This window comes from Lynx rufus, unplaced genomic scaffold, assembly GCF_022079265.1.
Source record: "Lynx rufus isolate CCGP_SWC_20201006 ecotype Redwood Valley unplaced genomic scaffold, mLynRuf1.p SCAF_9, whole genome shotgun sequence".
Taxonomy (NCBI): domain Eukaryota; kingdom Metazoa; phylum Chordata; class Mammalia; order Carnivora; family Felidae; genus Lynx; species Lynx rufus.
In genome coordinates this window covers 87,519,744-87,547,238 of record NW_025814897.1, presented here as the reverse complement: position 1 = coordinate 87,547,238, position 27,495 = coordinate 87,519,744, and the positions used below count along the sequence as shown (strand labels likewise).

General features: G+C 40.6%; 1 protein-coding gene across 2 annotated transcripts in view; it reads right to left on the bottom strand.

Annotated features, from left to right (window-relative positions):
• HIPK3 (homeodomain interacting protein kinase 3) overlaps window positions 1–4,052 on the bottom strand; it is a 97,005-nt gene extending 92,953 nt beyond the window's left edge. The window contains exon 1 of one of the 2 annotated variants that reach the window (XM_047071373.1): window positions 3,536–4,052. The gene's annotated coding sequence lies outside the window, so the exon portion shown is untranslated. Of the gene's footprint in view, window positions 1–2,765; window positions 3,061–3,535 lie in introns of those variants that run through there. The other variant, XM_047071374.1, reaches the window with a different exon arrangement.
• Between the last annotated feature and the right edge of the window lie 23,443 nt (window positions 4,053–27,495).

The following is a 27,495-nucleotide window of genomic DNA, read 5'->3' as shown; positions in this document are numbered from 1 at the left end:
AAAATTTGTAACATATACCTTCCAAATATCTATTCTAGCTTGGTCCTAACAGTGATTAAGATAAGATCCAAAAAAACAGTTATGACAAAGCTACAGAAGCAGCATACTAATATTGTTTCTCTCTAAATCACTTTTTTTTTCCTTCCCCAAATCACTCTTAATTCAACCAAAAAAAGTAGGCTGTATTTCCTTAGGTCAGCCACATAAATCCTCTGGCTACCCTGAAAATCGACACGGATTCAAAACTTCCACTCCAAACATGTATCACTATTCAACTTCTGTTAAGTGCTTGAAGATACTAATCAAGTTGTTTTTTAAGCAGCTGGACCCAGAACTAGTAACGACATTTAAAATAATTCCTTTAGACTTACATTTGTATTATATAGAAAGGACTACCTAAACAAAGTTTTCAGCAAGTTGTCTGAGCGGGGTGTGGGTCAGGGACACCTTTAAAAAGTAATAAAACATACTGACAGACTCCTCCACGTTAACGAAATTCTAGTAGTTTGTCTCACAAATAACTTCCAAGTTAAATATACCACACTTTAAGTCTCAACTTCAGACATTAGAAAATTAGGACAGCAGCAAACCCAGAAATTTTTACATGAACATTTCTTTTGGCAGCAACAATATAATCATATAGCAAGTTACTCTGTGTCCTCTAATAGTTGGGAGACAAGAATAACTCTGGAGGGATATTGTAAATACCGAAAACTTTAAAGTTCCTTAGAACACACTTGAATCCAAATATTGCCAAGACATCTTTATCTCTAAACTCAAACATAAATGGAATGCAATGGAAACTACATTATTCATGCCTTTTAACTACCAATGACACAATTCTAACGTACCATACGACCACCTTCGGCGAACTGCCGCAGAGAACATAGAAATCTAACTTCAAGTTACCAAAATAAGTCATTCTAACACTCAAATGGAAAATAACATGCAACCCAGTATTCCATTCTCAATGCACGTGAAACAGGTTTAGGAAACAGTTTTTCAGCATTCTGAAATTTATATTTTTCCCCTACCTATACATAACTTCAGTGTTCATTTATCAAATATTTAAAACAAAAGCTCAATCAAAAAGCTCATTTGACAGCTGTTGCTATCTTAAGTTGCAAGGGGGGAAAAAAAGGCTTTCAAAATTTTGCAATAAACAAATACTTAAGTGCCCTGCCATACTGGCTACAGCAGCCCAACCTCTGTAATTTGCACCTTATTTTATGGTGCTCCATGACAGGACATCCAAAAAATTAAAACAGTATGATCTGAAGCTTCTTTTCAAGCATGTTTACAAGAAGAATTATCTCATAAAAACTGTCCACTTTTATGTGACTCTAAAACTCCATGCCCAGAAGCCAATGACTGGTTTATAAGCAAGATAATGACTAGTTCAATGGAAAAGGTATTATGACAATAAACTAAGATTGGCTCACCATGTTATGATCTGCTTGCCTAATATGTGTTTAGCTACTGTAGTCAGCAATGTCCAAATATAAATTTGAAACATTTAATGACTGGTTCTGTTCTAGATTTCAAGCTCATCTTACCTTTTTAAAACATAGTTTTAATCTAAGGCTCTCCACAAAAAAAAAAAAAAAAAAAAAAAAAAAAGTCTTTTTTAGAAAATATATTCCCTAAAGTAGAAAAAAAAAAATTCAGGTCCAAATTAAATTATTTAATTTTATGATAAGTGCAAAAAAAAAAAAAACCCGCAATGAAATGTCCAAATTCTAAAATATTTCAGCACCCCTCCACCTCAACACAAATTAAAAGCAAGTCGTCTCAAAAATAAAAGAAAAATAAACCTCAAACAGGTTGAGCATTATATTTTGTAAATAAGAGTTGTCTACACTTTATGAATGGGCCCATAAATATACCAAGAAAACCTTATTTCAAAAAGTACTTTATTTGGTTGGTTACACTTCAATTACTGTTCAGTGGCATGTAACCAATAAAACTATAAAAACTACTTTTTAAAGGTCAGTCTTATTTTGTTTACTTAAATACTAAGTTTAATCATGACCTATCAAAACCTTATCATGGCTCACTGTATAAAATTAGCACTGCACTTGCAAACATAAGCAGAATCTAGACTTATCAAACATATGGTGAGGCCTGCCCAGCTTCTGAAAAATTAAATGAGAATGTAGGATTAAAATGTTTTAGCTGGGTAACAAAGCCCACCGATCCAGCTCAAAAGTTTTCATCAAAAATTTTATCAAAAGGGGTACCTCTTAAAAATTAAGGCACCAAGAAATTAAAACTTTGAAATAAAGTGAAATGATGTGAACATTAAGTAATTCCACGCCACAGAAGTACTTCCAAGCAAATACCTAAAACGGGAGGGACGGGGGAGGCGGGGGAGAATCAACCGATCTCCAAACTACTAGAAGGTACACAGAAGCACAAGCAACCCCAGGCTGGTGCACCAGCTAACTTTCCCGGCCCAGTACCAGGGAGACAATCTAACAAAGTCGACAATAGAACCGACCATGAGCTTTCCCTGTAAGCTGGACCGATAATCTGAAAAACTTCACTGTTGCTAATAGAAGCTCCTTATAATTCGAAGCAGCGACCTGACAGGTGGAAAAATCAATTCTAACAGGGCAGCAAGAGGTTGTGAAAACACAGTTCAAGGACTGAACGTGTCATGACTACTCTGTAACAGGTCCAAGGTAATTTACGCACACACCCTTTCGCGCAATTCCTCAAGCCGAGATAAGATTGGGCAACAGGCTTAGCTGAGAGCCACATACCATTTTAAAACAGCCGTCTCTCTTCCGACAGGAAAACAGACATTCCCATCCGAAGTCTTTCCGCGAGTTCGCGAAGGGAAGCGGGCGGCCGCCACCGTAACGAGAGAAGCCGGCAACAGCCCCGTCGCGCGGCCGCCACGCCTTCCTCCGGCCGCGGCAGGGGACGCGGAGCGGCGGGTCACATTTCTCCTCCCCAACAATCACACGCACTCACGTCTCCTGAGTTGACACCCTCTAAACCGGCCGCTCGGCGACGCTGGTGACTGGGCCACAAAGCCAGGGACGCAGCCATCGGCTGGGGCGCTCAAGTTGCGTGCGTGCGTGCGCGTGTTTGTGTTTGTTCCCCTTAATGAAAGACAAGAGGTCTCCGTAGTTACGGCCTAGGGTTGCGGTGGGGAAAGAGGCCCCCTGTGGGACTAAACAAAACTTCGGTTGCTGGGAAGAGCGGTTGCGCAACCCTGGCAGAGGAAAGGCCGGGGCCGCCCAGCCCGGCCCCAGCGCGGCTTCCCGGAGGCTGCGCCACCGCGCGCACCAGGCACGCGCGGCCCCCGCGTCCGGCGGCCTCGAGCCCCAGGCGGCCCCCGGACTCGCCGCTCGGCGGGGGCCGGGGCGGGAACGCAGAGCGCCGGAGCGCAGGGGAGGCGGTCGGGGATGCAGGACGCGCGACGGCTGCGGGCCTCTCCAGCGGTGTAGGGCCCGGCCGGAGGCCCCGCGAGAGGAGCTACTCCCCCCACCCTGGGGTGGGGGCGCCCCTCGCCCTATTCCCTTACCTTCCTAGAGGCCTGCGCTCTCCCCTCTTCGGGCGGCCGCAGCCCTGAGCATGTCCGGGGTGGGGTGCGGGGCCGTGCCGGGGACAGGGAGCCAGGCGCTTCAGCAGGCGGCACCACCCAGCCCGGGCTCAGCCCCTCTCCGCGGCCGCTGCCATCTTGTCCTGGCGGCTGAGAGGAAACGGCGAAACACCCTCCCCCGACCGCTGCTGCTGCTACTGCTGCTCTGACTGCTCAGCGCCGGGCGCGTCTCCCTCATCTTCCTTCCCGGGGATTTGGGGTGGGGACGGCAGGGCTGGGGCGAGGGGTGGCGAGAGGCCGGCCGGCCGGCCTCCGACTGCTGGGGCCTACGGGCGGCGCGGGGTGCGGGGCCCGCGGCGGCTGGGGCCCATTCCTGACGCCCCTGCCGCGAGAGGAGGAGAAGGAGACAGCCAGGAGACGCGGCGACGCCGGGGCCCGCGGCGCGGTCTCCTCAGGCCGCCGCGCTGCCGACAGTCGTCACGGAGGCAGCTGCCGCTGGCCGCCCCAGTCTCGGGCCCCTCCTCCGCGCCCGCCGGCCTCGGCCGCCGCCTCCGCAGCGCCACCGCCCGCCGGGCCGCGCTGCGCGCCGAGCCCGGGCGGCCCCGCTAGCCTCCGGCCGCAGCGCCTCCGCGAAGCCCCTCCCCGGGGCCCGCCCGCAGCCGCGCCCTTGTAGCTCCGAGCCCGCCTGGCGGCCGGCGTGGACCGGACCCGGAGCTCCCTCCCGCCGGCCCGCCCGCCGCCGCAGCAGCATCCGTCAGCGCCCCCTCTGCCGTTCTGAGCCTCGCACTAGGCCCGCTTTGACAAAAATACACAGTTAAAAAAAGAGCCTAACCCCCACCCACCCACCCGAAGAAAGGATTAAAATGAGGAAGCAGGATTTTACAGGCCTTTCGAGATGCCGTAATCACAGTTTCCCCTTCCACCGCTTTAGGATCTGTTTCTTGGTGGCTTGTTTTTTGTTTGTTTGTTTGTTTGTTTGTTTGTTTGTTCTTAAGGGTTCCAAAAATAAGAAAAGGGGAAATGCTTGATCGAGTGAACAGTCCCAATCTAAAACAGGTCCCTCCGTCTCACCCATCCCAAAGAGTCAAGAGAATTGTAAAGTCGGATTGAAGTAAAGGCCTTCCTGCAAATGTTCCAAGAGCATCTCTAAGGCCCCAACCGCTGTCATTGTGAAGTATACCCACCTCTGTGTTGATAACTCCATCAAGTTAGTTCCTCTCCCAGAGACTAGTTACCTCCCTCCTGGAGACTAGGAAATCAACAGAATGGCCCATCTCAAGCAACGTAATCATAGAATTTTAGAGATGAAAGGAACTTAGAGATCCTTGGTCCAAACTCAGCTTAAGCTAGGACAGGGCTTCAAAGAAACTGAAGAGACCTGCCCAAGGTTATGCAGCAGAGCCTCGGTCTGCGCGCCGTGTCTCCCCTTCTTTTCGCGAAGGAACAACTGACGTTCTAGTACCTATCATTCAGAGTTAATTCTGCTTAATACTTCTTTCCTTTTGTTCTTAATTTTTTATTTTTTTGGAAACTGAACACCTTTCTCCAAGAAAGTGTCCTTTGTTCCTTTCGTAAGTCCCTCACTAGGAGGTTTGACTCTACCGTTCATGTATTTTTACCCAGACATTTTCTATTGCAGTAACTGGGACAGGGCAAAGGGAGTGGCAAATTGCTGCATATTTAATACTACACATTTATCCCCTGCTGCTTTTCAAACTGGGAGAGGAGTATTTTTGAGGATTCCTTTTAAAAAGAGAAAAGGATAGTATGCCTGAGGCAGTTGGAAGTTATTTTCAAATGAGGGTTGTTTTCTTCAAGTTAGGGAGGATAACCAGTGAGGCTTCCAAAACAGAAAAACAAAACAATGACTGTCTCTCAGAGAGATAGCAACATATTAGCCATTCCTTTTTACTTAGTATTTAGTTACTTTTAACTTAAAAAAAAAAAGCAATAGTTAAAAGAACCAAAAAAGGATAAAAACACTGCTCTCAGGAGAAAGTTACAATAATAAAAATCTCAGTGAAAGAAGGGAACTATTCCATTAGAACTTCAAATTTCCAGAATGTTTGCAAAACATTTCTCTGGATCACTTCTAATAGGAGGTTTCAATTCTCCCTACTTGTGGCATTACTACATTTATGGACAAGCGGGAAAAAAGGAGGATTTTGTTTGGGCTTTTTTTCCCCTTTCTCTCCCTGACATTGGTATTCACCACACTGCAAGTTCCAGGAGAGAATTCTATTTTTTCTTTTTTAACAATTGCATTGCCAGTACTTACAGTGCCTGATCTATAGTTGTCTTTAGTAAATGCTGCTAAATAAGTCAATGAACACTGTTCATTAAAGTACTCCTCCGCTTTATACCTATTGTCTCCTAACTTAATCTCTTTACTTGCAATCTCTTCCCTCTCCAATCCATTCTGAACACCATCTAGATAATTTTTCAAAGCCCCTGACTTAGCCACTTTATGAAGTTTGTAAGAAAAAAATGGAAAATTTCCAGTGTTCTTTTCAAAAATGAAGACTACTGGGGCACCTGGGTAGTTCAGTGGTAAGTGGTCTGACTTTGTTCAGGTCATGATCTCATAGTTCGTGGGTTTGAGCCCCACCCCACATTGGGCTCTGCACTGACAATGGAGAGCCTTCTTGGATTGTCTCTCTCACTCTCTCTCTCTCTCTTCCCCTGCCTAGCTTGTGCTCTCTCTCTCTCTCAAAATAAATATACTTTTTAAAAAAACGCAGACTACTAAATTACATGTGAAAAACTTAATTGTGTGTAAAAAGATGGTACCAAATAATTCAATAATATTTGCATTCAGAAATACTACTTGAATACTATGTACTGGGCACTGTGCTATCATCTGAGGATACAATGAAAAGGTAGACACCCTGTGAGTTTATACTCTCTCTAGAAAGTTGGCTATTATACAAATAACTAATTTAATATTAATAAGCATTATTTAAAAAAAAGTATACATCCTGCAATGAGAGGATAGACCCTAATCAATTTTTTTTTAATGTTTATTTTTGAGAGAGAGAGAGACAGAGCATGGGCAGGGGAGGGGCAGAGAGAGAGGGAGACACAGAATCCGAAACAGGCTCCAGGCTCTGAGCATCAGCACAGAGCTCGACTTGGGGCTTGAACTCACAAACTGTGAGATCATGACCTGAGCCAAAGTCAGACGCTTAACCCACTGAGCCACCCAGGTGCCTCTAGACACCTGAGAGGGTAGGGAAGCCATAAAAGAAACTTCATTCGTTTCTCTTTCTCCTACTAAACACTTACTTCCTGAGGAAGAATCTCCTGACCTCTCTAAGCCAAATCCTGATACATCCTTCAAGTGTAGCATTTTTCTCAGTTGCCATTTTATGTTTATTTTCTGTTTGTTTGATTGATGTCTACCTCTTCCGCCAATCTGAAAGCTCTGCAAAAGTAGAAAGCCCATTTTTTGTACACCATTTTTTCCCAGCTCCAACACAGTGGTGCACAGCAGATGGTCCACAGGACCAGCTAGATTCAGGGCTACAAAAGGAAAAGGTGGGGCACCTTGTTCAAAATCATGAAGGATTTCAAGATGGTAAGAGCAGAGCATTGAACCCATCGTGGAGACCCCTGAAACACTGGGCTGTGTGCAACTACTCGAGATGAATGAGTGAATGAAAGTAGAGATCTGACGGATGTGGTGAAAGTAGCCCAGGACACACTTAAGACCAGAGAAAAGACATATGCAAAAGTCATATAGAAAAAGACAATAGAGAGTGGAAATTTTGAGAAAACGTTTTTAGTGAGAGTGAGAGGATAAATCCAAGCAGATGAGGGTAGAGGAAGAAAGAAACCTATTCTACCTGCAATGAATAAGAATAAAAGGAATAAATAAGAATACAAATAAAAAATAAGAATAAAAAGAATAAGAGGACCTGATTCTAAGGAGGGCCACAACATGATACAAAAAACAAACAAACAAACCAAAAAAACAGCTATTGGCTTCAGGTGTGGGAACCATCTATTTTTCTTCTTTGCACTTTTCTGTATTTTTAAATTTTTCCTTCTAGTAACTTCCAGTTTCATTCAGAGTAAAAGCTAAAAACCTGACAACAGACCTAAAATGGTCTCTAAGACCCTAGGTAGACCTGGTCCACAAAAGGCCTTCTACTTTTTGTGTCCTTACTGTACATTCTTCTTCAAAGACTCCAGTCATTTTTCCTCCTCAGGACCTTACTCAAATGTTACCTTGTCAGCGAAGACTTCCTTGGTGATAACCACCTATACATATACAAACTCCCTGGGTTGGTTTTTTCTTTAAGTTTTTTAATTTGTTTTTTTAGTAATCTCTACACCCAATGTGAGGCTCAAACTCACAACCCTGAGATCAAGAGTCACATGCTCTTCTGACTGAACCAGCCAGGTACCCCAAACTCCCTGTTTTTATTTTTATCCTTAGGACTTACCACCATCCATGGTGTAGATTTTTCTGTCCCCTTCTCACCATTTCTTCCTCAAAGGTAAGCTCCCTGGCAGCAGAATTTTTGGTCTATTTTGTTGGCTGCTCCATACCCAGAGGGTGGATCACTCATTGCCTGGTGTACAAAGGAACTCAATAAATACCTTGAACAACTCAGAGGTTAGGGGTGCTGACCCCCCAATCCGTGCAATCAAAAATCTGCATATAATTTTTGACTCACCCAAAACTTAATTACTAACAGCCTACTGTTGACCAGAAGCCTTACTGATAACACCCTCAATTAACACATATTTTGTATGTTATACGTATTGCATAGTATGTGCCTACAATAAAGTAAGCTAGAGAAAAGAAAATGCTATTAAGATGGGGCGCCTGGGTGGCTCAGTAGGTTGAGCGACCGACTTCAGCTCAGGTCATGATCTCACACTCCATGAGTTGGAGCCCCGTGTCGGGCTCTGTGCTGACAGCTCGGAGCCTGGAGCCTGGAGCCTTCAGATTCTGTGTCTCCCTCTCTCTCTGCCCCTCCCCCGCTAGTGCTCTGTCTCAAAAATAAATAAAAACATTAAGAAAAAAAAAAGAAAATGCTGTTAAGAAAATCACAGGGGTGCTTCGGGTGCCTGGGTAGCTCAGTCGGTTAAGTGTCTGACTTCAGTTCAGGTCATGACCTCCCAGTCAATGGGTTGGAGCCCCACGTTGGGCTCTGTGCTGACAGCTCAGAGCCTGGAGCCTGTTTCAGATTCTGTGTCTCCCTCTCTCTCTCTGCCCCTCCCCTGCTCACATTCTGTCTCTTTCTCTCTCTCAAAAATAAATATTAAAAAAAATTTTTTTTAATTAAAAAAAAGAACAAAAGAAAATCACAGGGGTGCTTGACCGGCTCAATCAGTAAAGCATGTGACTCTTGATCTCAAGGTCATGAGTTCAAACCCCACATTGGGTGTAGAGATTACTTTAAATAAATAGAATTTTTTAAAAATTTTAAAATAAATAAATAGAAAATCCAAACAAGAGAAACACATTTACAGTACTGCACTGTATTTACTGGGGAAAAAAACCTACATATAAATAGACTTGTGCAGTTGAAACCCATGTTCTTCAAGGATCAACTTGTATTTGTAAAATAAAAGAACAAATTTTCTGTGTAAGCAGTATGAAACTCTGCAAACTCATAGTGCAGTCACAATCGCTTGAGATCATCCAGACATGAAAGCTAAGACCTCTTTCTCTCTCTTTTAGGTCTTTCCCCAACCCCCAAACCCAACAATTACTCCTTCCAAAGAAGACCAGTCCTCCTTCCACTTACCTTGTGTCATCACTGCCCTTGTTCCTCACTGTACCACATGTAGATGTCACTATAGAGAAATGGCCTTTCCACAGCCTAAGCAGAGGATGGGGATACTTCTGCAAAGAAAAATCTTGGGATTTGTCACAGAGCCTGGGTCATCCACATGCACTCTCCTTCCTCAGGAAGTTAGGGGTTTATTGGTTTGTTTGTTTTTCTCCAGACCCTAGGTATCCTTTCTTGCCACTGGGGGTTTGGAAGGCTGTGAGGAGGACCTAGTCAACCAAAAAGAGCTCCCTAACTACAGGTCTGAGGCAGGAGAGTTTCAGCAGGGGGCTTCTAGGGTTTCCTCTCTCCCAAAGGTCCTGGCCTCCTTATGCAAATAATTTACCTCCTGCTAGAGATCAGTTTTGTATATACCTGGGCCTCAGGGAGGGGCAGCTGGAATGGAAAAAACGTTCAGGAGTGTCTCACTCCTATCTACATTTGCATAGCTGACTGGCCCACACAAGTAACTCTTTGCAGCCCAAAGACCTGTTTCTCTTCGAAGAAGAAGAAGAAGAAGAAGAAGAAGAAGAAGAAGAGAGAAGAAAGAAAGAAAGAAAGAAAGAAAGAAAGAGAGAAAGAGAGAAAGAGAAAGAAAGAAAGAAAGAAAGAAAGAAAGAAAGAAAGAAAGAAAGAGTAATCTCATCTTAATCTGGAAGCTCACAAATCTTATCTGAATCTGAGGGTTCCGTGTTACAGTCAGCAGAAAGTAAAAATCTCATATAGTAAAATTCATCCTTGTAAAGTATCCAAATTGCCCATAAAGTGCAGTATACATTGTTTTGTGTACATAACCTTGTACAAATATTATGTACCTCTAAATGGTCTGCTACTTGTAATTAGTTACAAAGTCTATTTTCCACATGTTCCACTTCTTAGAGCACTTCAAAAATTTTATGAAGATTGTAACTTGTTGGCTTTTCCAGCTTCAACCTCGTCTTAAGATAGAATCTATAGGGGTGCCTGGGTGGCTCAGTCAGTTAAGCGTCTGACTTTGGCTCAGGTCATAATCTCACAGTTCGTGGTTTCAAGCCCTGAGTCAGGTTCTCTGCTGACAGCACAAACCCTGCTTTGGATTCTCTTTCTCACTCTCTCTCTCTCTGCCCCTTCCCCACTTGTATTCTTTCTCTCCCTCAAAAATAAAAATATAAACATTAAAAAAAATAGAATCTACCAATCACTCCCTTTAGTAAAGTTTTTCTAAAGCCTTCAGTTGAATCTTTAATTTCTTTCTCCAAGAGTGAAAACACTAACACACCCACTCGTCTGCAACTTAAATGATGTCTCCATGGTTGGAGAATCCTTATAATTCTTGGCACATTGTTTCTATAGGGTTTACCCAAATGTAAGACTTTTTTTCAGGACTGATTGAATCCATTGTCTAACAGACACCAGCTCATGGAGTGAAAAGGTCTGCCCACACCACACTGTTTACCTTGTTCTCTCTCTCCAGAGCTTCTGGACTTTCATTCTTGGAAGTTAAACGTACTTATAATGCAATATAATAGACTAGTATAGGTTCTATATTAGAAAAAAAAATGTTACAACCAAGGAAATTGAAAATGGGCAAATAAAATAAATCATACACCTTGTTTTTCTCTTCTCTTTTCCTTAACTTTTTTTAAATTGAAGTGTAGTTGATATACAGTATTATATTAGTGTCAGGTGTAACATGTAATGATTCAACATTTATAGACATTGCTAAGTGATAAATCTAGCTACCATCTGTCACCATATAAAGTTGTTACTCCATTATTAACTATATTCCCTGTGCTACACATTGTATCCTGGTGTCTTAGTCCATCCATGTTGTTTTGATCTTTACATTTCCCTGCTCACAAACATTCATACTGTTTCAGCTACTAAAAATGTTCATATTTCTTAGTTTGGCTATTGAGGCACATTACAGTTGGACTCTATGAAACCTTTATAGCCATTTTTCTATAGGCTCTATGACTGCACAGAAGTTTGCTTTTCTCTCTTCCCAATGACACTTTTTATTTCTCCATGCACATGACATTTCTGTCATCAATATTGCCCTCTGTCGTTGAAATCCCACCTGTCCTTCAAAGTCAAGTCAAATGTTCACTCCTCTAAAAAGCTTTTTTTTTTAATTTTTTTAACATTTATTTATTTTTGAGACAGAGAGAGACAGAGCATGAACGGGGGAGGGTCAGAGAGAGAGGGAGACACAGAATCTGAAACAGGCTCCAGGCTCTGCACTTCAGCACAGAGCCCGACGCAGGGCTCGAACTCACAGACCATGAGATCATGACCTGAGTGGAAGTCAGACGCTTAACCTACCAAGCCACCCAGGCGTCCCTCCTCTAAAAAGCTTTGAGTGAGCAGACCACTCCTAAGTGATATTTTTGCATCGCACAAATACTTTGTAGGTCCTACCATATGCCAGGCACCGTTATGAAAGTTTTTGTTTAGTAACTCAAGGGTATCTATTACTATTTTCATTTTATAGATGAGGGAATTGAAGCACAGAGATTAAGAAACTTGTCCAAGGTTACACAGTAAATGACGGAGCTGGATTTGTGCCCAATTGTGTGGCCTTAAGCATCTACCCCAAATCAAAGATATTCATTAAAAGCATCCTTTAAAATGTTTTTGTAAAACATGTAGTCATAAAAGAGATTATAATTCCCCTTGGGAAGAGTTTAAATTAAAGAATGTATTCCTGGGGCACCCGGGTAGCTCAGCTGGTTAAGCGTCAGACTTGGTTTCCGCTCAGGTCATGATCTCATGATTTGTGAGATCGAGCCCTGAGTCAGGCTCCATGCTGAAAGCTCAGAGCCTGCTTGGGATTCTCTCCTTCCCTCTCTCTACCCCTCACCTACTCACATGCATTCGTAGTCTCTCTTTTCTCTCTCAAAATAAATAAACATTAAAAAAAAAAAAAAGAATGTGTTCCTATAGCTCCTGGCTGGCTCAGTCAGTAGACCATGTGACTCTTGATCTTGGGGTCTTGAGTTCAAGCCTCATGTTGTGCAGGGAGCCTACTTAAAAAAAAAAAAGATCATGTTCCTGACAGTTCTTAGCACAAAATCATGGATATAACAAGCATTAGGCTCTAAAAGGAAAGTAGATGTTTACAGTCGTCTAAAATGGTACATGGAGAAAAGTCAACCAAGCTCGTCCGGTCCCACCTTTCCCTTTTACAGATGAGGAATCAGAAATTCCAGTAAGTGAGAACAGAGACTCAGGCAGGTCTCATTCTTTACCCAAGACCATACACACCCAGTCCTCCTGCCTCAGTCATCCCACCTGATTCATCAGAATGTCCCAAAATTGGAACTCCCTGATTTGTCCCCAAATTCCTTCCTCCCTCACTTTGTACCTGAACTAGGGAAACAGCCAGTCCCTTCCATGTTCAACATTGACTGCTTGACTCCAGGCAGTATATTGCCCTTCCCTATTTTCTGAGGTCATGTACCAATAGTGGAATATATGAGGAAGTATGCAAGGATCATCCAGAAAAAACTGTGCCCGCCTAACAAAAGTGGGGTGTTCAGCATGCATTGCAAGAACTATGACAAGTTATAACTACAACAAAAATTCTGCCTACTAATACAGTCCCCTGGGTTAGTGAAACATCAGGCATTTAAGGAGAAATTCTCTGTAATATGAGGACCTGTCCTCATATCATCACAACCTACTCTGCATCTGTGTCACACCTGTTCTTCTGGAGGACAGGACATAGGGAGCTGCTCCCAGATTTGCTAGTGTGGGTGAGGCGGGGGAACAACCTGAGGCTAAGTATGTCTTTAAGACTTTCGGAACACACAATGAGTGGGCCTAGGTAAAGTTGTGAGATTTAGATTGGTAATCTCCTTTCTCTTTCCTGGTGCTTTTGTCCTATTTGCTTCTGATGCTCCTTGTATTACATTCCCCCTACATACATGGTTTTCTCCCTCCTCTGATCAAAGACACTCTCTTCCAACTGCTTCAGATTATGTTCTGGAAGCCCAAAGTGCACCCCCCCCCCCCGCGACACTCCTATCCCCACCTTGCATCCAGATATCCTTAGCACCAAAATTACTTCTTTCTTTGATCAAAATACGATTCCTCAAGTAAATTCAACTTTAATATTAGGAACGGTGCAGTAATCCCCCCTCATCCACCATCTTGCTTTCCATGGTTTCTGTTACCCAGTCAACTGTGATCTGGAAGGAGATGGTCTTCCTTCTGAGGTATTCTCAGAAGGTCAGGGGTAGCCCGGTGCCACATCACACTTACATCATGCTTACATCACTCATCTCACTTCATCCCTTCAGGTAAGTATTTTTACCATCTCACATCATCACAGGAAGAAGAAGGGTGAGTACAGTGCACTAAAATATTTTGAGAGACCATATTCATATAACTTTTTATTATAGTGTGTTGTTATAATCTTTTACTTTATTAATAGTTATTGTCATTAATCTTTTTACTGTGCTTAACTTATAAATTAAACTTGATCAAGGGGTGTGTGTATATAGGAAAAAAACATAATGGAGGCACTCGGGTGGCTCAGTTGGTTAAGCGGCCGACTTCGGCTCAAGTCATGATCTCTCAGTTCGTGGGTTCAAGCCCCGCATCAGGGTCTGTGCTGACAGCTCAGAGCCTGGAGCCTGCTTCAAATTCTGTGTCTCTCTCTGCCCCTTCTTTGCTTGTGCTCTCTCAAAAATAAATAAACGTTAAAAACAATTTTTTTTAAAAAAAAGAAAAAACATAATGTATATGCGGTTCAGTACTATCTGCCATTTCAGGCATCCACCGGGAGTCTTGGAATGTAGCCTTGCGGATAAGGGAGGACTATTGTGTGCTATTTAAAACATACTTTAAAAATTTTATGTTTAAAAATAGCCAAAGCAGCCAATAGCCCAAACACTTCGTTGGGATTGGAAAAGGCATTTTTCATGATGTTTTGCTTCCATCTGTCATAAAATTGTCCTAATGTATCAATTTTGTGAAGGCAACACACTTTCCTGCCATATGTCCGAAAAGTGTCATAATAAAAACACAAATCTGTGATGTCTGCAGTGTGAATCTCACCCTCCCATCCCCCGTGCATCACAACAGCCCTGCTGATACAAACTTCCTTTTTTGTCCTTTGACCCTGCCAGGAAGTGGTGGAAGGAGACTGGACAAAGAGGAATCAGGAGACTCTTCAGTCAATGTGTGACTTCGAGCACATTTCATACCTTCCTTAGTCGTTTTTCTTATCTTTGAATTCCTTGAATGCCTATCTTGCAAAGAAGCTGAGGATTAAGTGAGACCACTTATGCCAACCTGATATATGTAGGCTCACTGTAAAGGTTAACTGAATCGAAATGTTTAATAAGTCTAATTAGTAAAATTTCAGGCTTATTGGAGAAGATATTCAGGGTCACCCCTTTGAGGGGTCCATGTCCCTTTTGAGATCAGCCTCAGAAGTCAGAGAGAGAAGAAAGTTTAAGCTACAAAAGGAAACATTTGACTTTCCTCAGGATTTCCCTTCTCTGTTCTTCCTTCTCTTCTCTTCCCCTTAAAGGAAGAATCAGTCACTCTCAAGCTTAAACCTCTCTTCTTACCTTTACTACATTCAGCTTTGTGTCTGGATCACCTTTTTAGCTTTTGTTGCACTTTGAAAGGGGCAATTTCCCTCGAGAGAAGAGAATTAATCGTCTTGCCATAAATTCCAATGTCTATCCTGTGGCTATGCCCCAACCAGAAAATTTAGAGTCCCAACTGTCTGGAGTCCTGTCAGTTAATAACCAATTATCTACTGAAATTTCTTCTCAGACTATTTCCCCTATCCCCAACTGACCCCCCAAAATGCCTGATTTGCCTTCAATAAATAGAAGTATAGCTATCTGAGTCACCTGCTTGTTACCCATACATCTAAATTACTATGGAGCATGATAATTATGTATGTTATTAGCTATGCGTGAGATTAATGCTGTGGTGCATCTTGTTTGTTTCTTAAAACACTGAACCCTGTTCAAGCATTGTCAGTCTTCACAGTTTATTTCTTGGAGAGCATGGAAACCTGCTCACACCTTTGAAATAACAGGGGAAACATTATTCATCAAATTGCTATTGGGATTAATGCAGCAATACATTTTCTTTTCTAGTAGGGAAAAAGCATATTTTCAGGAAAAAATGCAAAGGAAAAAAAGGATGAAGGGGTATCATTAAAGAGCCTATGAGATTATGGGAGAAGTAATCAAATATGAAAGCAAAAATAAAAGTGACATATTTTCCTGTGTACAGTATAATTAGTTCACATTGCAGTAAAATAAAATGAAACGTGCAAGGTCTGCTGGGTGGCTTAGTCAGATAAGCGTCGCACTTCAACTTAGGTCCTATCTCACAATTCGTGGGTTCGAGCCCCGCATCGGGTTCTGTGCTCGGAGCCTGCTTTGGACTGTGTGTCTCCCTCTCTCTCTGTCCCTCCCCCACTCATGCTCTCTCTCTTTCTCTCAAAAATAACTAAAAAGATTTAAAAAAAAATTTTAAATGAAATGTGCAACAAAATCTTTTTTCTTTAAGTTGATTTATTTATTTTGAGAGAGAGAAAGCACACCTGGGGAAGGGGCAGAGAGAGGGAGAGAAAGAGAATCCCAAGCAGGCTCCACACCACCAGCACAGAGCCCATGTGATACTTGAACTCACGAACCATACATCATGGCCTGAGCAGAAGTCGCTTAACCGACTAAGATACATGATGCCCCGAAATGTGCGACAAAATCTAAACATTTTCCTTAATCAACACACTGAGGATTGCAATGTAAAGGTCATGTCTGATCTGCAGACTACAGAATTTCATTTAAAATGAGGAAGACCATTCATTCTCTGCATGACAAGCAATAGAATATTTAAAAACTGTGTAAGGTAAATCTAATTTGTTTATATATAGTTTTTGTAATTTTTTTATGTTTATTTATTTATTTTTGAGAGAGAGGGAGCAGAAGTGGGGGAGGGACAGAGAGAGAGAGAGGGAGACACTGAATCTGAAGCAGGCTCCAGGCACTGAGCTGTCAGCACAGAGCCCAGCACAGGGCTTGAACCCACAAACTGTGAGATCGTGACCTGAGCCAAAGTTGGACACTTACCCGACTGAGCGACCCAGGCGCCCCACTTATTTTATTTAAAATATAGGGGCGCCTGGGTGGCGCAGTCGGTTAAGCGTCCGACTTCAGCCAGGTCACGATCTCGCGGTCCGTGAGTTCGAGCCCCGCGTCAGGCTCTGGGCTGATGGCTCAGAGCCTGGAGCCTGTTTCCGATTCTGTGTCTCCCTCTCTCTCTGCCCCTCCCCCGTTCATGCTCTGTCTCTCTCTGTCCCAAAAATAAATAAGCGTTGAAAAAAAAAATTAAAAAAAAATAAATAAAATAAAATATAAATTATACAATGAACTAAAATAATGGTATATTAATGTGGGTATTATATAATTGATATAATAGTATTTCTTATGTACACCATCTAGATTCAGAAAAAACAAGTCTGTTGTGTGACAATTACAGATTAAGTTCTGAGGCTGAAGATATACTTATTCAAATATTTGAAAACACAAAATAAATTTGTTTTATAAAATCTGCAAAAGGATAAATAAACTCATGACCATCATTGTGTTTGTAAATTTGTTATTTATTGCCCCAGAAACATATAAAATAAAAATTTTAAACCCCACAGTTTTACTCTTATCTTTAACTATGTACTTCTATTACTGAAAAAAAGAGACCATGGACTACCCTGGAATCACTGGCAGAAATTTAAAATCTATGGTACATATTTATGAGTATATTATCTTGCATAGTTTTAGTATTATCTTCAATTAATTTAGAGATTCCTGTAATACTTTGTGCTAAGGGGTTTGATGAATTGGGATTATAAATTAAAGAACATAAAGGCATTTGAAATATTCCCGGTTAGAGTTGTATCAGATCATCTTTCACCTATACTCCTGGTTTTTTAATGTCTCTGTGCCTCAATTTCCTTGTCTACAAAATGCAGACAATAAAATGATGCATACTTCATAAGGTTGTTCTGAGGATTAAGTGAGTTAATAGCCGTCAAGTGCGTTGACCAGTTCCTGGCACAGAAAATGAATTAATAAATGTGTTGGCTGCCATCATCCTCTTCCTCGTCAGTCTCATTGTTTCTGTTTTGCACCCCCCTCCACCCGTAAGCCTTTCTCCACATAGCAGCCAACGTGATTGTTTAAAGATATAACCCAACTTACACATCCCTGTGATAGTTTTTAAAATATGTCCACAAATTCCGTAATAGTCATTTCATTAAGAAATGGGCTTTAGTTCCCCTCCCTTTGAGTGTGGGCTGCTTAGGGACTTGGTTTTAGCAAATAGAATGAAAGGATAGTGTACAACTTCAGACACTAGGTCATAATAATGGACTGTGGCTTTCACCTTGATCAATTGCACGCTCTTTCTCTCTCTCTCTGTCGTCACTTTCTAACTGGCTATGTTGAGAGCAGCCCCATGGAAAAACCAAGGAACTGAGGCCTCTGGCCAACAACCATATGAAGGACCTTAGAAGCAGACCCTCCAGCCTCAGTCAGCTTTTAGATGACTACAGCCTGGGCCAACACTGACACAACCCCTTAAGACCCTGAGTCACAACCGCCCCGCTTAGCCCAGCTCCTGATCCATAGAAACTGTGAGATAACTGCTTATTGTTTTAAACCACTAAGTTTTGTGTAATATGTTCCACAGAATAGATAACTAATAATATCACCCACTATGTGCCAGACAATGTTCCAGACACTGGGGACACAATGATATACAGAGCAGACAGAATCCATGCCCTTATGTGGCTTTTACATTTTAGTAGAGCTGACAGAATTTAAACAAGTAAAGAATTAAGGTCAGGTAGCAGTAAATGCACCAAAGAAAAATTAAGCAAGAGAAAGATGTAGAGAGTGCCCAGGGATTTGAATGGAGACATCATGGTGGGAGTGGGGGTGGGGGTGAAGCAATATTAGATAGGATGTACAAGGAGATAGCTTTAAGCAGAGACCTAAGTGGTATGAATTCCTTCATTATGTGAAGGAATAGCAGTTTGGTTTGTTGTTGTTGTTGTTGTTGTTGTTGTTGTTTTTCTAGGCTGATCAAATAAGAAATGTAAAGACCCAAAAGCAGAAAAGAGCCTGGCATATTCCAGGAAGAGTCAGAAGTCCAGTGTGACTAGGGAGGAGCGACCAGGGAAAGAGTGGGATGAGAAGGCAGATGAGAAACCAGGGATACCCTGAAGCTTTCCCAGCCTGAACCCTCCCAAAGCCAATCATGGAAATGTAAACAACACTCATGATTCTTCGCCTGGACCAGCAGGCATACCTGACTCCCATCAATTACGCTGGCCTTTGGCTAGCATTTATCATCCCCTAAAAAAAATCTTGTTCATTTGTTTACATGCTTGTTTATTTTGTCTCTTCCTATTAGAGTGTAAACTCCACTGAAGCAGTGCTCTCATAAAACTTTGTTGAATGGATGAAAGGAGTGTTTTCCTTGAACACATTGGCAACAAAATTACAGTTTGACATACTCTCACAACTCTCACAGGGAGTTTGGATAAGTCACCATGGGTACAGCCATACATTGGAGTACACTGCAGGATTAAAAAGTATACAATCTAAAAAAAAAAAAAAAGCCTGAAACCTATTTTTTTTTAAATTCGAGTGTAGTTAACATACAGTGTTACTTTAGTTTCAGGAGCACAATGCAGTGATTCAACAATTCTCAGTGTGCATCATGATAAGTATATTCTTAATTCCCTTTACCTATTTCACCCCAAATCTATTTTTATTTACAAAGATATCTAAGATACATTGTTTAAAAATTTAAGTTACATGATGTATTTCTGTGGAATAAAAATATATTAATGTTTATATATGCTCAAATATACATATATACTTAATTATAATATATATACACCCACACACACCTAACTGTTAATAGTGACTATTTCTGAGAGGTAAGATTATAGTTCACTTTAACTTTGTTTTGTTTGGATACATAAAAAGGAACATGTTTTATTCACATAATCAGTAAAATATATAAACAACCAGGAGAAAAAGAACCTTATGGTAAATCTTTGAATGAAGTTAATGATTACCAACTGGCAAAATTTCTCCATTTAAAAAATGTTTGTGGGGCACCTGGGTGGCTCAGTCGGTTGAACATCTGACTTCGGCTCAGATCACGATCTCGTGGTCTGTGAGTTCGAGCCCCGTGTGGGGCTCTGTGCTGACAGCTCAGAGCCTGGAGCCTGCTTCTGATTCTTTGTCTCCCTCTCTCTCTGTTCCTCCCCCACTCATGCTCTGTCTCTCTCTCTGTCAAAAATAAATAAAACATTAGAAAAATAAAATTAAAAATAAAAATTAAAAAATTAATAAAAAATATTTGTAAGCACAAAAGTGAATTGTACCAGGAACAATTCTAGATGCTTCCCATACATCCTTTTAACCAAAAACAACAACAAAAAAAGCTGATTAACCATTTATCACAGATATTATAAGGGAAATTTCCACACAGAATAGAATTTTGAACTAGATCTATACAATTATTTTTAGTACAGTTATATAAATGTTGATAGGCAACTATTAGTATCTAAAAGACTGTACTAATGTCTAACGCATCTTAAAACACCACTTTAGGAGGGGCACCTGGGTGTCTCAGTTGGTTAAGTATCCGACTTCAGCTCAGGTCATGATCTCATGGTCCATGAGTTCAAGCCCCACGTCAGGCTCTGTGCTGACAGCTCAGAGCCAGGAGCCTGCTTCAGATTCTGTCTCCCTCTCTCTTTGCCCCTCCCCTGCTCACACTCTGTCTCTCTCTCTCAAACATAAATAAACAGCAAAAAAACATTTTTTTAAACCCACCATTTTAGGAAATACTATGCTCCTATAAAAAATATACTTACTAATGAATCCTAACTCAAGGATTTAAAGGTTAGAAAAATACTTATGCAGAGAAATAATTAATGAAAGAGAGGAAATGTCTTAGTAGAACCAGGGGTGTTCACTTTAGTTCAGTCTTCCTGTTGGTCACAAATGTTTAAAAAATGAATTGACATTCAGGGGCACCTGGCTGGCTTAGTCAGTAAAGCATATTGTATATTTGAGCCCCATGTTGGATGTAGAGATTACTTCTAAAAATAATAAAAAAATCTTTTAAAAACTTTATTGATTTTCCTACTGAATTCCTAAAATCTTCTATCACATTCCTTATATACATTCACACCACAGACACACATAGACATCCACGTGTATACACACACATTCAACCTGTTAATTCCTCTTATTACAATAGTACTTATCTGGAGCTGATATAATTTCAAATTATGTGGGCGCCAATCTAAGGAAATTAGGAAGTGTTGCTTTTCCTGTATTGGCAAAACAAACCCAACATTTTAAAAATGAAGCCTAACACTGTTTTAACTTTTGAAGTAAGGAAACAGATGACAAGCTCAAGGAAATCCTTGACTAGATATTTATAAGTTCCAAAGATATCATAGTTGTGATTCTCTTTAAAATGAAACTCTTCGGGGCGCCTGGGTGGCGCAGTCGGTTAAGCGTCCGACTTCAGCCAGGTCACGATCTCGCGGTCCGTGAGTTCGAGCCCCGCGTCAGGCTCTGGGCTGATGGCTCAGAGCCTGGAGCCTGTTTCCGATTCTGTGTCTCCCTCTCTCTCTGCCCCTCCCCCGTTCATGCTCTGTCTCTCTCTGTCCCAAAAATAAATAAACGTTGAAAAAGAAAAAAAAAAAAAATTTAAAAAAAATAAATAAAAAATAAAATGAAACTCTTCTAAAGAAGAATTATGTCTAATTAAGTGTGAGTGCATGAGCATAAGCAGGCAATTTGACAAACATCCCCAAAATTAGGGAAGAGTCCAGAAAATCTCTTGGGGGTTATGTTCCTTGCAAGTAGATACACGTCTTTCTAAAGGTTCTTTAAAGAATTCTCCCAAACTGGCATCACAGGAAGATAGGACCATTTAATATGCCATTCCTTTCTTGTCAAAATGAAAAATATTCTGAAAAGTAAAAGAAATTCATTTGTGAACACTGAGTGTAGAAGGGTTTAATTTTTTTTTTCAATCCTGAGTCACAAGATCAAAAATAAATGAACTCAAAAACTAAAACTAAAAATAAATGCACTCCTTAGATGTTATTTAGTTTGATACAACAAAACTAGTTGGGCACAACAAAAGTTGGCTGTAAGATTTTGCAGATCACAACCGCTGAATGCCAACAAAAGTATCTACAGCACAGTAAGCCTTAACTTCTTATCAAATGTTACAGAATAGTTCTATTTACTCCTGAAATACTAGGTTGTATTACAGCTTTGCATCTGTCTCTAGGAATTATGTTACAAAAAGCCCAACTTTGCTTAGGTTTCACTTTCTTGATAGGTCTTCAAGTTCATACCGTAACAGGCTGTTAAGACTGGCATTCAGAAAAAATGACAAAGTAAAAAAAATGACAAAAGTGACAAAGTAGAAAAGAAGTTTGCTGGTGTGATGGACTAATTATTTCATAGGATAATTACCATAAAAAATTTAACATGTCCTTACAGATAATAATTTACATTAGTGTAAAGTAAAATATCCTATTAAATAAGGAAACTTCGATGGACAATCCTCACCTGAGATCTCCATGATCCCTCTGTCCCTTGTGTTATGTACATTCCTAAGAAATTGAAAACTTAATATAGAAAGATTCTAACCCACGTTTAACATAAATTTTAAAAATTAGGGACTTATATATCAAAGGTTAACTTCCCTTTATATGAATATACAGCTTTAAAAATCATTAAGAAAAAGACCAATTTGGTACAAAAAAGACAAAGGTATTTATCCTATAGATATGGTCATACATTTGTGAAATGCTGTATATATAAATACATTCTTTGCACCATTGTTTATAGTAGCAAAAGCTTAGGAACAATCCAAATGCTCATCAGTAGGAACCCAGTTAGGTAAATTATGGCATATCCATACAATGGAATACTGTGCAGCTATTAAAATTAAAATGAAGCAGGGACACTCAGTCAGTTAAGCTTGACTCTTGGTTTCAGCTCAGGTCATGATCTCAGGATTCCTGAGATAGAGCCCTGTGTCTGGCTCTGCGATGACAGCAAGGAGCCTGCTGGCGATTCTCTTCCTCTCCTTCCCTGCCCCTCCCCTGCTTGTGCTCTCTCTCTCTCTCCCTCAAAAACAAATAAACTTAAAAATAAATAAAAAAATGAAGCAGATTTCTATGTGCTGATATGGAACAACCACTAAGCTATATTGTGATAAAAGCTAGGCCTAGAACACTGTGGAAAACATGCTCCCATTAGTGTGGCACATAAAGCTTTATGGATAAATGCATATATGCAAATACATAGCATATCTCTGAAAGAATAAACAAGCAACTAATAACTGTGCTGTCTCCAGGAAACGACCTGGGTAAGTAGGGACTAGGGGAAGAAGGGAAACCTACTTTTCGCTGTATATTCTTTTCCATCTTCTGAAGCAATTGCTAAGAAGGATATGTCTTTGATTTCCCAAAGGTTTGGTGGCATTGATTTGAGGATTGTGGGACTGCCAACCACAGTTCTCACTCACATGAACATTCCAATTCCACTGAGTTACAAAGATGGAGTGTGGCAGCAGCTGACGGCTTGAACATAACCAGGTAAGTCTTCAAGAAACCGGTCAGTTTACATTTCACATTTGCGGAATTTTATTTTTCAGTATTTTTTATTTCCTAAAGAAGCTCCTACCTTCTATCACATCCCAAGAAATGAATTCCTTTAATCTATAGTGTAAAAGAGGGGTTCTCCAAATTTAAAAATTGTAAAATCCATTTTAAGTCAACATTGTATGCAGAATACATTTAATTTTGACATACATCTATTTTATAAGTTCTTCTCATTTATATTTACTTTTATCAAGTCAATCAAAAGAACAACGAAGTCATTTTGATGAATGTTAAAAATAGAAATCTGGGGCGCCTGGGTGGCGCAGTCGGTTAAGCGTCCGACTTCAGCCAGGTCACGATCTCGCGGTCCGTGAGTTCGAGCCCCGCGTCAGGCTCTGGGCTGATGGCTCAGAGCCTGGAGCCTGCTTCGGATTCTGTGTCTCCCTCTCTCTCTGCCCCTCCCCCGTTCATGCTCTGTCTCTCTCTGTCCCAAAAATAAATAAACGTTGAAAAAAAAAATTTTAAAAATAGAAATCAGAAATCAGGTAAAATCATTTGTCTTGTATCTACCTCGCCTCCAATTCACTTTTATATTTTGTTTTGGTTGTATAGTATCATTAACACTCTTCATCACACAAATATATAGTTATAAGGAGTAATAGTTGTTTTTTGTTTTTTTAAACATTGTGCCTTGGAACTTCGAATTGCTGTCTAATTAAACTCATTCAGAAATGCAAACATTCGTAGTAAGATATTTGTTTCAGAATTCATCACTAGGGGCATCTGGGTGGCTCAGTCAGTTAAGTGTCTAACTCTTGATCTCAGCTCAGGTCATGATCTCACGGTTTGTGAGTTCAAGCCCCGTGTCAGGCTTTGTGATGACAGCACAGAGCCTGCTTGGGATTCTGTCTCTGACTCTCCCCTGCTACTCTGTGTATGTGTGTGTGTGTGTGTGTGTGTGTGTGTGTGTGTCTCAAAATAAATAAACTTAAAAAATTGCATCACTAAGAACACCTAACAATTGCCCAACCATAATCATGGAATCTATCTATAGTAAGATATTATTATGAAATGACAAATCATACTCTGCATTACCAATTAATTTTTACCCAAAGCAAACAAAAACCCAAAATTGACTTCAGAAAGCATGAAGCAAGACATCTGAATCCAAGGGTAGTGTATTGGATTATAAGCCATACATCTCTTGGCAAAGAAAAATTGCAAATTTATCAAAATAATATTGGTGTCTTACAAATCAAGGCAGAAAAAACTTGGCTCAGATGGAATTCTATTTTCTTCATCATAATGATGAAGATATGCAAGATATAATGCATACTGTCATCATTGATGGAGTTGCTCTGCTCAGAGACCCTTTGAAGAGAGAAATTGCTGAAGAGTGGGATCAGTCAGTAGTCTTCAGCTGCAGTTCACTCAGGATTTGTCTCAGCATCCAAACCCAGGGCAGTCTCCCTAGGCAGCTCTAAGCCAATGAGTGAGTGGTGTTTGGGGCCTATGGTCTGGACATTCCTGCCAACAGAGAACTCTTCTATTGGCAATCTGTGCTGCAGCTCTCTGTAGGAAGGGCCAAGACTTTCTCAACGTCACAACATAACCCAGAGCTCTTCCTGTTCAATTCTCAGTTCTTCCCTTGCTCCTCCCACAGGTGCCAGACTTTCCTCACAGACTGACTTCTACTCTCCCCCCCTTTATCTTTCACAGGCCTTCCTTATCCCTAATACATCTCTTACACTTCTAATTCCATCTTGATGTCTGTTTCCCAGAGGACATGAGGTGACATGTGTATATTAAAAATATATTCACCATCTTTACAATACACTTTAATTCACCAATAGCAGACACACGATCACCATTCATCTCTCTTTCATTTTCTTGTTTGGCCCTTGTAAAAATGCAACTTATACAGCCATGGTGACACATTTGTTCTCCTTTGGCAGCTTAATTTATTTAACAGATGCTACCTGTAAGCACTTGCAGTTTGAAGAATCATTTCCCAAATAGCCCATTCCAATCTTAGCATTACTCTGTAGTTGTTTTCTTGGCAAAGGATACCTAAAACGCTATACCATTTTTCATCGTTTTAGGGGCTTGAAAATCGTTTCACCATTTTTCAAAGCCAAGACATCCAATTAGCAAAAAGCTTCTTCCTATTTGAGACAACAGCCCAATTTGTTGAAACAAATGCTTTCTGTAAGTTCAAAATATTCCTTACTGTTTTTTTAAATCGTGAGGAAATTTGCAAAGATACCTTTTTTTATTTGTTGCTTGTGAAAAACCCATGTGCTAAAACTGTCAAATATTGAAGATTCAACTCAAAAGCAAAATGTGAAAATCAGCAGTAATTAAACCAATTTAATAAACATGTATCAGGACTGCTTACCAAGCCTCCATTTAGAATAGAAATTTCCAGCTCTTATCGGCAACTGCAGATTTTCAGACATTGAAGCATCTCTGTGAGATCTATCTGCCCGTCACGTTCATTATAACCAAAGGACGTAACTCCCAAAAAATGTCCTCCTAGAGCTGTAAAAACCCAAGAAAGGGAAAGTGACACCATCCCTTCCTTTTTACCCTACCAAAAATTCAGAGATAAGTTTTATTTGAGTTTGTTTTCCTGACTGTTGAAATAGGCTGATTGCAACAGGGGTGTCAGATTGCTTCTCTTTATGTCAACTTCAAGTTCAAATTTAGGAAGTCATTCTGCCATCAGAACATGTTGTGCAAATTAACAATAGATTTCTAAGCCACAAATGCATTTGAACAGATCTAAATTTTGCCAAGGCTGTTCTTTTTTCCATCTCATTATACGTGGTTTGTAAGAGACTGTTACTCCCATGATTCACTGGAGGTGAAATACTTTATCAGAGTCGACATTTGGAAGATAATTTCTCAAGAATAACACAGTGTTCTTGGTGTTCAATGTTCTGAATACTCCAAGCCATAGACAGTCTTTTCAGTAAAATACTGAAGGGAGGCGGGGAGGCAAGTTTCCCTAATAGAATAATTTTATTGAAGTAAGTAACTGTTGTATAGCAAGCCCCTAAAAGAAGGGCACCAGGGTTTTTGATCAGCTAAAAGTGTGAAGCATGGAGCACTGTTTGGAGAGGCCTGGAGTCAGAAGAGTGAGTACCACCCACAGTGGTAGAAAGGCTTAGTAATGGGATGGTTCTGGAACCTGTATGAACTCACTGAGGACCTTAAATAGGGCAAAATTGTTCTTTAAAAGTTAGAGCTTTTTGACAGAGGTTGTGGCAATATGCTTTCCCTGTTTCTCAACTTTCATAAGCCTAATCCTAGGAATCACATTTGGGGACATATGTTATTTTCCCACTTTGTAGGCAATTTGGTGATTAAGAAGGCAATAGCATAGAGTGGTATCCCAGAGGTGCCTGGAAAAATTAATGCACCTCCTTGTTTACTTACATCCTTGGGAGAATCTGACTTAGTTTCCTAATGTAAATACAGAGAAGGGATGCCTGGTTGGCTCAGTCAGTGGAGCACATGACTCTTGATCTCACAGTTGTGAGTTCGAGCCCCATGATTACTTAAAAAAAATTTTTTTTTAACCTTAAAACACACACACACACACACACACACACACACACACACAGAAGGCTGAAGTCAGCCTAAGTGGTTGTACAGGGTCTTTTTCAGATTTGGGTTCCTACGTCTCTTTTTTAAATTACAGTGTATGATGAAGGTTCATAGTATGTTCATAGTATGTTACTACCTACTGAACACTAAACAGAACTCTCTAACAATATCTTCATGGGGCTGTGAACACCTCTAATTCCAATGTGAAGCCTGGTACCAGCAGATCAATTACACTTTCTTAGGGTGTATAACAGATACAAGTTTTCCGTAAGGAGGAATGAAGAAAGGCATATCCATGCTGGGAACTTAGTAGTAGTTAGTAAATTAGTTTGTTCTTTAGATCTGAATGAACCGTAATTAAGTACTTACTATTTAATTGGATTTTCTCTAATTAGATTATGAGTGCTATCATTTATATAGAGATTAAGCCTTTTAAACAAATACAAATATTTCATAAAAACAAAATAATCAAAATGGTTATATATGAATGATTCCCAGTAAATCTTCAAATAAAAAAATGTTTGGCCAAAGTTGCTTCTATTTTACAAAAGGTTCTAAGTTCTTATTATTTCTCATTCTTCAAAGCTCAGTGCAGATTCTAATCCCCCATAAAGCCCCCTCCAAGGACTTCAGTCACAAAAATTTCCTCCTACTGTGAATTCATTCTGGACATAGAGATGTTAGCTCTTAGCTTAGCACTTATCCTAGTGCAAGTTGGTTTAAGATTTCAAACTCTTAGAAATCTGGATCCATTTTTCCTTGCATCGTTAGTAAAAGCTTTCTACAATGTTGAGCATATTTTCATAGGATTAATTTGTGTCCGAGACGCTGTGCTAAGCATTGTATAAATAGGATCTGCACAATCCCTTCAT